Source organism: Tupaia chinensis, unplaced genomic scaffold (genome assembly GCF_000334495.1).
Source record: "Tupaia chinensis unplaced genomic scaffold, TupChi_1.0 Scaffold143886_1, whole genome shotgun sequence".
Taxonomy (NCBI): domain Eukaryota; kingdom Metazoa; phylum Chordata; class Mammalia; order Scandentia; family Tupaiidae; genus Tupaia; species Tupaia belangeri.
The window spans coordinates 817427-828400 of record NW_006203737.1 but is presented as its reverse complement, the minus strand read 5'-3'; the positions used below and the strand labels follow the sequence as shown (position 1 = coordinate 828400).

Genomic DNA, 10974 nt, shown 5'->3' with positions numbered 1-10974 from the left:
TCTTCACCTTCTGGAATACTGATTATCCAGATGTTTGGATGTTTAATGGTACCTAGTATTTCTCATATATTATTCTCATTTTGGGGGGCTGTTTTCTTAGTCTTCTCCGTGACTTTCTCGTCCAGTGATTCTGTCTTCTACATCTGAGATTTGATCTTGGAGACAGAACAGCAAAGTATTGAAGGTAAAATAGAAAGTATAAGAAAACAGAGAAAGAGAAAAAAAGAGAGGAAGAAAAAATATTTTAAAAAGAAAAAAATTATTTATTTTTTTAAAAAGTAAAAATTGAAAAATGTGCGGCACTTGTTCTCAGCTCCAATGGCAGAGTCAGTCCTCTTCTTAAAGCCTGCACTTTTGCCTTTCCTAAATGGGAGGGAGGAAGGGGATTATTAGCAAGATAAAGGAGGATCTGAGAGCCAAGAAAATACTTTATCTTAATAAAATTTTAAGAAGGAAAATTTAAAAAATGAAAAGACAGAGAGAAGGATACAGGGGGACCTACCATTTGCCAATGGGGTCTGGAGGGTGAAGTCTCAGCAGAAAGTCTTTATTACTCTTAGTCCCTGAAAGCACTAGTTTAAGACTTCTTCTTCTTTTTTAGAGAATTGCTTATTGGGATCAGATGGCGTGATGGTTATATTGTTGGACTCCCACATAGTCAACCATGGTTCAAGTACCAGCCACAGTGACTTGAAACTCACACCGGGCGCATGTGTGTGCATGTCCAAAATCCAGAGAGGAAAATGGAGGAGAAGGGATTGCGGTGCGGCCATCCCCCTGGGGAATGATTTATTACTTTCTGTCTCTCTTACTCTCTCTGTCTCTCTGACGAGTGCATATACCCTATAGCAATAACCTCTCAAAAAGAGAACTGTTTAATTTTATTATTATTATTATTTCTAAAATTTGCTACATGCATGCTCACCAGAGAGAGAGAAAGAGAATGTGAGCAAGCAAGCCACCAGGTCCTGGACTCTAACTGAGATGGGCCATGTGAGAGTCCAGTGCCTTAATCACCATGCTACTTGATAGCCCCAAGTCTTCTTTCCTACTCCAAGTCCTGACATCTTAAGATATTTTAAATCTGGTATTCTAGTACCTTACTCTCTTTATCTTCCATGACTTCTACCCCAGTTCAGCAATCTACTTTCATGACAACACTCTGGGCCTTGTAATTACTCGGGAAAAATTACCTCTGGAAAAAAATGTGGCCACTATACCATTTGATAATATTTTTAGTACTACCATTCTACCCATCTCAAGTCCTCAGTTCTTCAAACACTAGCTCACTGATCCATCTATTTCATCCATATGAACCTTTCGTTTATCAAATTTAGATTTCATGATTTAATACCTCGACCTTCATTGTCAGTATGTATAACTCTCATGTTTTGTGGCCTAATGCTTGCTTGATGCAGTATTCTATATAAAAATGCATTTAATCAGTCACATTAATTGTGCTGTTAAAATCTTCTTTATCCTTACTGATTGTTTTGTCTACTTGGTGAATCAAACACTGAAAAAGATATGTTAAAATGTGTATGACTGTAGATTCGTTAATGTTTCATTTTGTTTCTATAAATTTTGCTTTACGTATTTTAAGACACAAGGTGCCAGGACCAGTAGGTGGCATAATGGTTATGTTGCTGGACTTCTATGTAATTGACCACAGTTTGAGTCCTGGATCCGGCAGCTTAAATTCACGCTGGGTAGCATGTGTGCCCAAGATCCCAAGAGGAGAATGGAGAAGGGATTGCAGTGTGGCCATTCCCTTTGGGGGTGATTTCTCACTTTCCATGTCTCTGTCTTTCAGGAGAACACATGCACCCTATAGCAAGAACCTCTCAAAAAATAAAAAGAAGAGAAAGAAAGAAAGAAAGAAAAGAAAAGACACAGGTGCCTAGAAGTTTAAAATTTTTATAACTTAATGATGAATTGAATCTGTTATTATATGGTAACTGTTTCTAGGAACATGTCATACTTACTGTTTATTTTCCCCTATAATAGTATAATGCATAAGCTTTTTATTGTTAACATTTGTTAACATTTGCCTGCTAATTCTACCAGGATTTTACATTCAGCCTTTCAGTGTATTATTTAAACAGTATATACTTAGATTTTTTTTTTTTAACTTTTGCTATGGTGCGCATGCACTCACCAGAGAGAGACAGAGAGAGAAAGTGAGAAATCACCCCCTAAGGGGGAATGGCCACATCCCAATCCCTTTTCTATTCTCCTTTTGGGATCTTGGACACCCATACACATGAACCTAATGTGATTTTCAAGTCACTGAATCCATGACTTGAACCACACAATCAGCCATATGGGATTCAGTGCCTTAACCTCTACACCACCTGCTGGCCCTACACTTGGATATTTTTTATCTCATATCTTTAATTCATTCTGATAATCTGTCTTTAACTGGAAAGTTAGCTCTATTTACATGTATTGTTTAAAGTTATTTTATGTTTTCTGGTCTTGTTTTTCTCTATATTTTGTCATCTTTTAAACTATTTTATTAAGACATAATTTGTATATCACATAATTCACAGGTTTGTTGTTTTTTTTTTTTTTTTAGAGATTTTTGCTATAGGGCGTATGTGCTTGCTGGAGAGGCAGAGAAAGACTCAGAAAGTGAGAGATCATCCTCCAAGGGGCATAGCCATGCCACAATCCCTTCTCCATTCTCCTCTCACGATCTTGGGCATGCACGCACATGTGCCCAGCCTGTGCCTTAAGCAACCAGGTCCAGGACTCAAACCATGGTCAACTATGTGGGAGTCCAGTGACGTCACTACTGTGCCATCTGCTGGTTCCAGAATTTGCAGTTTTAAAGTATGTGATGGACTCGCACATAGTCAACCACGGTTTGTTTCCTGGACCTAGTGGCTTTCTTGCTTTCCCTTTCTCTCCCTCTCGTCAAATTTTAAAATAATAATAACTAATAAAATAACCCCCAAAATAAAGTAAAGACATGTTCAATTAATCATATCCTTATTTCAGAAAAGAGGTATTATGCATTCAGGTCTTAAGTTTATTTACAAACATATTCAGTATACTATGATTTTAAGAGTTTGATCCATTTTCCAGAGATTGTGACTGCGCCTCTTAAAATGTTCTTCCTATTAAATGGATGAATTAAAACATCCTTATTTCTAAAGCAGTTGGTGTCTTACCATAAAGAAAGGTGCAGCGAATCCAGATCCAAAGTATAAAGTCATCATAAGGAGTAACCGTCACTTGTTTTCCACTGAAAATGGCAGATTCTTTCCCGGGACCTCCTCATAGTGGCTCCTGCGGATCACGGAGGTTGTGAACCTCTAGATGCTCTGTCCCAGCATGGCGCTGCTGGAAGCCCTGCGAGAGCGCAGAGTTCGAAGAGTGGAGAAATGGCCGAACCGCCACAAGCCCTTCCTTTCTCACGACCTTCCATTATCATTGTTTTTTACCTTGAGAGACAGAGAGTGAGAGAGAGAGAGAAAGAGGGAAAATGAGAAGGCAAGGCACCAGATCTGGGACTCAAAACATGGTGGACCATGTGGGAGACCAGTGCCCCCAACCACACCACCTGCTGACTCCAGTAATTCTTTAAAGAAAAAAAAGTATATAATTTAGTGGGTTTTATACAGATAGAGTTGTGCAACCATGAGCAGTATCAATTTTAGAATTTATGTAAAAATGTATTCCATCTGAGAGAGATAGAAAGGAGAAGAACAGAGACACAGCACCCTTGATGAAAGCTTTTATTTACTTTTATTATTATTATTATTATTTTCATTCGACCAGAGGGAAATGGAGGGAAGGAGAGAGGGAAAGTGAGAAAGCAAGCCTCCAGGTCCAGGACTCTAATCACAGTTGGCCATGTGGGAGTCCAAAGCCCTAACCACCACACCACCTGCTGGCCCCCGCTGACAGAATCTTGACACTGTAATCTACCCCCAACTTCAGCCAGTCCTGGGCCATTGGTACACACATGCCCAGTGTACTCAAGAAAGTGTTCAGGCACAAACTGCAACCCACCCATGCAGATCTGTCTCACAGAATGTCGCATTTTACCTCTGCACCTATCTGGCCCAACAGAATATTTCATCACCAAAACACCTGCCCTGTCCCTACCCTGTCAGCCCTAGGCAATCACTAATCTATGTTTTGTCTTCAGAGATTTACCTACTCTGAACATTTCATGTAAGTTTAGACATATAATATGGGTCTTTTGTCACTGGCTTCTTTTTTTTAAAATACTTTATTTATTTATTTATTTATTTTAATTTGACCAGAGAGGGACAGAGAGAAAGAGAGAGAAAGTGAGAAAGCAAGCTGCCGGCCTGGAACTTGAACCAGGGTCAGCCAAGTGTGAGTCTAGCACCCTTATGAAGTATGACCACACCACAATTCCTTCTCTCCTGGGATTTTGGGCACACACACATGCCTAGAGTGACTTTCAAGTGGCCAGGTCTAGCACTCGAACTGCAGTTGACCATATGGGAGTCCAGCGCTTTAACCACTCCAACACCTGCTGGACAACCCCCCTCCTTGTTTCTTTTATTACGTCAACTGCCAGCCCCCAAGACTGTCTTCTTAACATGTTTTCAAGATTAATCCACGCTGTGGCATTTATTAGCTCATCAATCCTTTTCATTGCCTAACAATACTCAAATGTATAGCTATATCAAGTTTTACATATTCACTTAGCAGTTAGCAAACATCTGGGCTGTTCCTCCTTTTTGACTATTATAAACCATGCTGATATAGACATCCATGTAGGCTCAGATTCTGTGACTCTGTGGTAACTTAAGTGCTCTACAAGGCTAGAAGCCAAATGGCCAACCATGGGATCAGATCCCCGGGTCAGCTTAAAAAGATGCTGGGAATGCAAGCTGGCATCCAGGATCTTGAGGATCTGAACTGGGGAAAGAGAACTGAGGCCTGACAAGACCCTCTCAAGGGTGCTTCTCTCTCTCTCATATGTGTGTGCACAGGCATGCACTCCGTATTGTAAAGAAGAAAGAAGGAAAGAAAGAAAAAGAAAGGAAGGAAGGAAGGAAGGAAGGAAGGAAGGAAGGAAGGAAGGAAGGAAGGGAGGAAGGGAGGAAGAAAGAAAGAAAGGAAGAAAGAAAGAAAGAAAGAAAGAAAGAAAGAAAGAAAGAAAGAAAGAAAGAAAGAGAAAGAAACAGAAAAAGAAAGACAGAGAAAGAGAGAAAAGAAAAGAAAGGAAAGAAAAAAGAGAGAAAGAGAGAAAAGAAAAGAAAGGAAGAAAGAAATGTATATGTGTGGGGCCCGGCCAAACGGAAGAACAGAAAATGCCACAGTTCAGGATGCTGAGAGCTTCATGGGAGGATGTGCTTTGATCCCAGGGCCAACTTGAACATGCTGAGTGCAATCGTGTGTGCCTATAATCCTAGCTAATTGGAAGTCTCAGACATACTGATTGCAGACAGTGGGGCCCTCCCTGTCAAAATTGCCTCTGTGTCTCTGTCTCTCCCTCTCCCACTTCCCCTTCCCCCAGCTCTCATAAAGGAAAAAAAAAATAAATTTCATTTCTCTTGGGGTATACACTAAGTAGTTGGGTATGCACTAAGAAGTGAAATTCCTGGGCCATACAGTAATTACATACTTAACCATTCAAAGTACTATCCGGTTGTTTTCAAAGTATCTACACCATTTTATCCCCACCGGCACTGTATGCGCGTTCTAATTTCTCCACATCCGCACTAACTTGGTGTTGTCTGCCATTCTGATTATAGCCAGTGGTTGTGAAGTGGTATCTCCTAGTGGTTTTGTACCTACTAAGGTCATGTAAATACAACGTATTCTATGTTTTAGGTCTTTTTTGGTTCCTCTATTTTTTTCAACATTTCCTTTTTCTCTGTTGATTTTTGTCATAGGGCACACGTACTTGCTGGAGAGAGAGAGAGAGAGAGAGAGAGAGAGGAAAAAGTGAGAAATCACCCTCCCCCAAGGGGTATGACCTCACTGCAATTCCTTCTCTCCTGGGATTTTGGGCATACACATGTTCCCAGAGTGATTTGCAAGCAGTCAGGTCCGGGACTTGAACCATAGTAGATCATGTGGTAGTCCAGTGCCACTCCATCACCTGCTGGCAAACCCTTCTCCTTGTTTCTTTTATTCCACTTTATTTATTTACTTAAAGATTTATTTAACTTGGGACCAGCAGTTAACATAATGGCTATGTCGCTGGACTCCCATGTAGTCGACAGCAGTTTGCATCCTGGACCCGGTGGCTTAAAACTCATGCCAGGCACATGTGCGTGCGTGCCCAAGATCCTGAGAGGAGAATGGAGGAGAAGGGATTGCGGCGTGACCATCCCCCCTGGGGTGTGATTTCTCGCTTTCTGTCTCTCTGTCTCTCTCTGTCTGTCTGGTGAGCCCACGCACCCTATAGCAAAAACCTCTCCAAAAAAAAAAAAGATTTATTTAACATTATCAATAACTATTATTTACTATTTTTAATTTGCTATAGGGCATGTATGCTCCCCAGAGAGAGAGAGAGAGAGAGAAAACTAGAGAGGGATAGTGAGAAAGCAAGTTGCCAGGTCTGGGACTCAAACTGCAGTTGGCCACGTCGGAGTCCAGCGCCTTAACCACCACACCACCTGTTGGCCCTCCAATTAATTTTTGATTTTTTGCTGTTTTCTTAGTGGATGAGGGAATTAGAAATAACATCTTAAAACACTCTAGTTTAGGAGCCATCCAGTAATGCAGCAGTAATGCAACTCTCTGGGAGGCTGACAAGCATGGAAAGGCTTTGGGTTCATGTCTAGACTCTACCTGAATATACCAGACTCATGTATGTCCATGATCAGGGCTGGCTGAAACTGGGAGTGGATTGTGGTGCAAAGACCCTGCTGGGTGGGAAGGTCACTTTCTTCCACTCAGTCTAGCTAGCTCATGAAGGAAATAAACTCCTACAAAATCTAGTTCAGATAAATACCAAATTAACTTCAGCAATACACAGAAACCACTCCAATATAGCTCCTCTTCCTTCTCTCACCCTTTAATCTAACATTTTCACACAAATCACATTTTTATACATTATAAGCACATTAGTACAGTTTGCTAATGACTGCTTTAAGCTGGTGTCTTGCAAATCAGATAGAAGAAAAGAGACAAAAGTCTATTTATACTGACTTTTAGATTTACTTATATAGTCACCTATGATGGTGTTTTGGAGTTTTTTTTCCCCCTTTAATTTGCCAGATGGCACACGTGCTCTCCAGAGACAGACAGAGCAAGAGGAAGAAAAAGGCCTCCATGGAGCATGGTCATGCAGCAATCCCTTCTCCATTTCTCCACCATGAGGATTTTGGGAATGCACATGCACACATGCCTGGCATTTTTTTTTTTTGAGAGGTTTTTGCTATAGGGCACGTGCGCTTGCCAGAAAGAGAGAGACAGAGAGATAGAAAGAGAGAGAGACAGAGAGACAGAAAGCAACAAATCACACACACACACCCCCGGGAGGATGGCCATGCCGCAATCTCTTCTCCATTCTCCTCTCAGGATCTTGGGTACACACGCACACACGCCTGGCGTGAGTTTTAAGCCACTGGATCCAGGACTCAAGCCGTGGTCGACTACAGGGGAGTTCAGCGACATAGCCATTACGCTAACTGCTGGTCCCGCCTGGCATGTTTTTCAAGCCTTGGGTCTGGGATTTGAACTGCACAGTCAGTCTTGTTGGATCTAGCTCCCTTAACCACCAGGCCATGGAGCAGGCCATGTAGATTTAACTGTCTAGTGTTCTTTCACTTCAGGTTAAAGGATTCTTTTTAGGGTAGGCCTGCTAGTAGTGGAGTCTCTCTTTTTTTAAAGAATTATTTTATTTAACTGTATGTATTTTAATTTGACCAGAAAGGGAGGGAGGGAGGGAGGAAGAGAGAGAGAGAAAGGAGAGAGAGAGATATGGAAAGTGAGAAAGCAACCCGCCAGGTCTGGGACTCAAACCGCAGTCGGCCATGTGGGAGTCCTGCACCCTTCACCACATCACCTGGTGGCCCCAGGATTCTCTCTCCTTTTTAAAATCTCAGAATATTATTTTCCCTTATTTTTTGAAGAATAACTTCTCTAGTTATAGAATTCCAGAATCTTTTTCTTTTGACACTTTTACTTCTCACTGCTTTAGGGCCTCTTATTCCTGATAAGAAATAGCCCTTAGTCTTATTGGGGATCACTTATACCTGATTAGTTATTTTTCTCTTGCAGCTTTGAAGTTTCTATTGGTCTTTTTTTAAAAAAAGAATTACTAAATTCAAAAGAATTATTTAATTTTATTCATCTTTTTTTTAAAATTTTGACCAGAGAGAGACAGAAGAATGAAAGAGAGAGAGAAGGAATGTGAGAAAGCAAGTCTCCAGGTCTGGGATTTGAACCAGGACTGGCCATGTGGGAGTACAACACCTTAACCATTATGCCACCTGCCAGCCCCTCTCTTGGTCTTTTGATAGTTTGATTATTATTTGTCTCAGTCTGGATCTCTCTGAGTTTATCTTACTTGCCATTTGTTGAGTTTCTTAGATTAAGATTTTCATCAAATTTGGAGTTTTCAGCCATTATTTCTTCAAATATACTTACTGGCCCCCTCTCACTTTTCTTTCTTTTCTTTTTTTTTTTTTTAAAGAATTACTTTATTGAACTTTATTTATGTATTTATTTATTTAAATTTGAGTAAAGAGGGACAGAGAGAGAGAGAGAGAAATTGAGAAAGCAAGCCGCCAAGTCCCAGACTTGAACCTCGGTTGACCATGTGGGAGTCCAGCGCTCTTAACCACCATGCCACCTGCTGGCCCCTCTTTTCTTTCTTACTGGAACTCCCATTATGTGTAAGTTGGTATGCTTGATGGTGCCCCACAGGTCTCTGTTCTTTTTTCTTAATTTATTTCTGTTCCTTAGACTCTATCATCTCAATTGTTCTACTTTCAAGTTTTGTTTTATTTATTTTTTTTAAGAGGATTTTGCTATTGGGTGTGTGTGCTTGCCAGACAGACAGAGACAGAGACAGAGACAGAAGGCGAGAAATCACCCCCCAGGGGGGATGGCCACGCCACAATCCCTTCTCCTCCATTCTCCTCTCGGGATCTTGGGCACGCACGCACACGCACCCGATGTGAGTTTTAAGCCAATGGGTTTGGGACTCAAACCGCGGTCGACAACATGGGAGTCCAGCGACATAGCCATTACGCTAACTGCTGGTCCCTTTCAAGTTTGAGCACTTGTCTCCCAGTTTTCAACTGTAAAATGTGTTTGGTTCTGTGGTATAGATTCTCTAAACTGATACTCTCTATTTGTTGGAATATCATTCTCATCATTCCTTTACTTCTTTTCTTCTTTATTCATGACAGCATGTAAAGGAACTCATGAAAAGAGAGAGAGGCAGAGAGAGATGAGTACCCTTCAGGGTGTGGTCACACTTTGATCCCCCTCCTTCTGTCCTCCAACTTGTCAGACCCTGGGCACTTACATACAGGTTCGATGTACCTCAGGCTGACCAGGCCAGGGCCGTGAAGTGCAGCTGCCACCACAGCACCTTGGGACTGATGCACTCCCCACCCCACCATGAATTCTTCATATATGGTTTCCTTTAGTTTTAGTTTTGTTCTGTTTTTAGAGAGAGAATTTTGCTATAGAGTACATGCGCTCACCAGAGACAGAGACACAGAAAGTGAGAAATCATCCCCTGGGGGGATGGCCATGCTGCAATCCTTTCTTCTCCATTCCCTTCATGGGATTTGGGGTGCACGTGCACACGTGCCCGGCATGAATTTTAAGCTATAGCTGCAGTGTCCAGGACTCAAACTGCAGTCAACCACATGGGAGTCCAGCAATGTAACCATTACGCCACTTGCTGGTCCCCAAAAGTTTTAAATCTTTATGAAGACCAATTTATCTTTTATTGCTTGTGTTTTTGGATTCATGTCTAAATATCCTTTGCCACATTACAACTTACATTTTCTTTTTTTAAAAAAGAATTGTTTTATTTAATTTTATTTATTTATTTAAATTTGACCAGAGAGGAACAAAGTGAGAGAGAGATAGGGAAAGTGAGAAAGCAAGTTGTCAAGTATGGGACCCGAACCATGGTAGGCCATGTGGTAATCCAGCGCTCTTAACCACCGTGTCACCTGCTAGCCCCTCTTGTTTGTTTTTATTGCCAGAAGGTGCATGTACTCACCAGACAAAGACAGAGAGAAAGAGAGGGAGAGAAAGCATCTCCCTAGTGAGACATTCTCATGCTGTAATCCCTTTTCTCCATACCATCATGATTCTGGGCATGCATGAACACACATTCCATGTATTTTTAAATCACTGGGGCTGAGATTTAAAATCTGGCTGGTCGTGTGGGATCTTGGCTCCCCAGAAACACTGCCTAATCACTGTATTACAGGGCTGACCCACCGATTAATTTTCATTTCGTCAGGTCATTTTTCCCTCTTATTTTAGACTACTCCTTCTTTACTCTTTTAAGTATGCCTAAAGTTAAACAACATCAAGGGCCAGCAGGTGGCGTGGTGGTTTAGGCACTGGCCTCTCACGTGGCAGACTGTGATTTGAGCTCGGACCTGTCGGCTTGCTTTGTCGCTTCCCCTCTCTCTCTCTGGTCAAATACAAGATAAGTAAATAGTTAAATAAAATTAAACAAGTATTAGGTCATTTGGAAAGTCATGATGCATTTTTCTGTTTTTCTATGCAAAACTGTGTCATGACTCTCCCAATAACCCAATAATTCTTTCTAAAAAAAGTTAAACACCACTTGGTTTTTTCCTGAGATGACAGAGATCACAGAATATTACTTCAGATCACACCTCCTTTACAGAGGATATAAATATGGTCTAATATTCTATTTTATTTAGTTTTCCTATAGGGCACATGCACTTGCCAAAGAGACAGACAGAGAGAAAGAGAGAGAGGCAAAGTAAGAAAGCATCCCCCAGGAATCAGTCATGCCACAATCCCTTG

General features: G+C 41.2%; 1 pseudogene; it reads right to left on the bottom strand.

Annotated features, from left to right (window-relative positions):
• Positions 1-3155: 3155 nt before the first annotated feature.
• Positions 3156-3341, bottom strand: LOC106733489 (cytochrome c oxidase subunit 7C, mitochondrial pseudogene; annotated as a pseudogene).
• Between the last annotated feature and the right edge of the window lie 7633 nt (positions 3342-10974).